Source organism: Thalassophryne amazonica, chromosome 12 (genome assembly GCF_902500255.1).
Source record: "Thalassophryne amazonica chromosome 12, fThaAma1.1, whole genome shotgun sequence".
Classification (NCBI taxonomy): Eukaryota; Metazoa; Chordata; class Actinopteri; order Batrachoidiformes; family Batrachoididae; genus Thalassophryne; species Thalassophryne amazonica.
The window spans coordinates 30121928-30125131 of NC_047114.1; positions in this window are offsets into that span (position 1 = coordinate 30121928).

Genomic DNA, 3204 nt, shown 5'->3' on the forward strand with positions numbered 1-3204 from the left:
TCCAATGCTTTAAAATGGCCAGAAAAACCAGAGACGCGTGGAAGAAAACAGAAAACATCCATCAAAACGGATAGAAAAATAAACAGAATGGCAAAGGCTCACCCACTGATCAGCTCCTGGGTGATGAAAGGCAGTCTGGAGTTACCTGTAAGTGCTGTGACAGAAGACGCCTGTGTGAAGCTAATTTATTTGCAAGAATCCCCCGCAAAGTCCCTCTGTTAAATAAAAGACGTGCAGAAGAGGTTACAATTTGACAAAGAACACATCAACTGGCCTAAAGAGAAATGGAGGAATACTTTGTGGACTGATGAGAGTAAAATTGTTCTTTTTGGGTCCAAGGGCCGCAGACAGTTTGTGAGACGACCCACAAACTCCACAGTTTACAGTGAAGACAGTGAGGCATGGTGGTGCAAGCATCATGATATGGGCATGTTTCTCCTACTATGGTGTTGGGCCTATATATTGCATACCAGGTATCATGGATCAGTTTGGATATGTCAAAATACTTGAAGAGGTCATGTTGCCTTATGCTGAAGAGGACATGCCCTTGAAATGGGTGTTTCAACAAGACAATGACCCCAAGCACACTAGTAAATGAGCAAAATCTTAGTTCCAAATGCATGTTCAACAGGTGCTGGCTTCATCCTTAAATAGGGGACACCTGATTCACACCTGTTTGTTCCACAAAACTGACAAACTCACTGACTGAATGCCACACTACTATTATTGTGAACACCCCCTTTTCTTTTTTTTTACTAATAGCCCAATTTCATAGCCTTAAGAGTGTGCATATTATGAATGCTTGGTCTTGTTGGATTTGTGAGACTCTACTTGTACCTTGTTTCTCATGTAACAATAAAAAATATACTCAAAACCTGGATTAATCTTTTTAGTCACATTGGACTACTATTATTCTGAACACTACTGTACAAGGGATGTCCCCAGATGTGGGATTATGTCATATTTTAACCCTTTAGTGCCCACCCTCAAATGAGACTGCGCTGCCCAATTCTGTAGGCGTTATAGTGTACAAACATACTTACCAGTTAAATGAATCCATGTTGCTCAGTGTGGGACGCAGTTAGCTTCTAAGAATGCTAAAATGTCATTCTCTAAAAGTCCTAACTAGGTTAGGCCCTTACATTCAACAGCCTGATGTTTTAGCCATCAACATTTTGTACTTGGAGCTGTTGTCTGCAGGCCCAGAGGTGTGCCAGGTTTGGCATGAACCATTTGTACAGGCTGTGTGGAGACGATGTCAACTGCAAGTGCTGACTCATATCTGGGTATTATTGGCTTGGACTCCAAGCTAGTAAGAATGGAAAGAGTTATTGAGTGAAGAGGCTGTCTGTTAATGCAAATGAATTTTAACAGTTACATTATGTTTGAATCACTATGCAATTAAACATCATTTGATTTAATTCAATAAAAATACATTGTAAACTTTTAGTTTTCTATGTTACACAGCAAATATGAGTTTATTTTTTTAGGTTCATTTTTGCCATTATCTATCATAATCTTGTTTTTGTTTCAGGAAGTAAAAAAAAATCATGACAATTTATTTTTCAGGCAGACTATGGCAGTTAGAAACAATCTGAGCTTAGGTTTGTCTGCTCATATTCCATGAGATATAAGTAATTATTTAAGAGACAACATACTGTGAAGACTTGAACTGAAAAACACAGTATATCACTCCAGGTCCTCGAATCTTAGTGCAGACTGGAGTGCAATATTAAGTGCAAGTCCTGGCATAATGATGTGTTCGCGGCCCTCTCTGTCCACAGGTGGTTACCTCAAATTAGGTGACCAACATTTCAATGTTGAACACCCAATCATAGAGACAGGAAGCCACAGTTCTGCAGGAGTGGACCTCCTTCCAGCTCGATCATTTAAGGTGGGTAAACTACTTGAATATGATCTTGGCATTTAATTACTACTCCCGTTTACACCCAGAGTTAAGAAATATTTTTTGAGCCTATACTGGTCAGGACAAGCAGCACCAATTTTGTTACCGGTCCTCCTGGTCCAAGTTAGTGGACCCAGGTATTTGGAGGCTCAGCCATCAAGCCTTAGTGTAGCATTTATCATCACATCATAGGCATGTATTCAATCAATATTGTATTTGTAAATCTATAGCATGATAGAATGTTTTTATTTGGTGTTGAATGTATGTAATATAATAAACATTTGCTTATATGATCCTCTGCATTCATGAGAATATACCGTGCACCTTATACTTCACTCTAATTCTGGCCTTGTGCTTGTCTTATGCAGCCCAAATAGCTGTGTCAGCTCTGTAATATCTCTGATTTTTTTGGGCAACAATTATATCTATTGTTTCTCAGACTAGTAAGATCAAAATTTTATGATTGATGAAGAAAATCATGTTAAAATTTCACATCACATTCAGATTTTGTAGCAAAATACAACAGTTGATCTAAGATAACTTTTTATGCGTGCCATATACGGGCATGCAGTGTTGCTATGGTAACTCTCGCTGAGTCTGTCTGTGGACCAGCTCTGCTCTTCTTCCTGTGCGCTACTCCTGTTAAAGATGTTCTATTTAAGTAAAAGTAGTATGTGGACACCACATACTTTTACACAATTCTGCTTCGTTGACTGAGCTTCATTCATGAAGTCAGTGATGTGACTGAGTGGCACAGCATGGGTTATTGTAATCTGTGAACAGCAGCTCAGTTATTTAAGGCGCAAGACTGAAAAAAAAATCATCATTGGCCTTGTCAAACACTTTTAATCACGATACTGACAAGATTTTTTAACTAGACATCAGTCTAGCAAGGGAAAATATCAGCTAGGTCAAAAGTTACTGGTCCATGTCCTTAGACCAGTGCATTTCACTACCCCTGACACCATTTGCTCTTTCATCCTGATTTGGCTAAAGTCTAAAGGACAGGATACAAACTCCTGGCTAGTGGTCATGATGGGCAAATAAACACCCCAACCTCTGCCTTCTAAATGCAGCAGGGCTAGTAAACTGCCTTGTAAACTGCCTTGAACAGTGTAAGATAATTTTAATCTTACTTTAAACTATAAATATAGTTTATATTTGAATTTCAGTGTCGTTAACGACCAGAAGATTTTTTTTGAGGTCAAAAGTAAGCTGAAAAGTTGCATCTGTCTGCACGTAAATGGACCAGCACAAGACGGGTTCCCAAATCCACATGTGCTTGAGTGCTTTGTTTT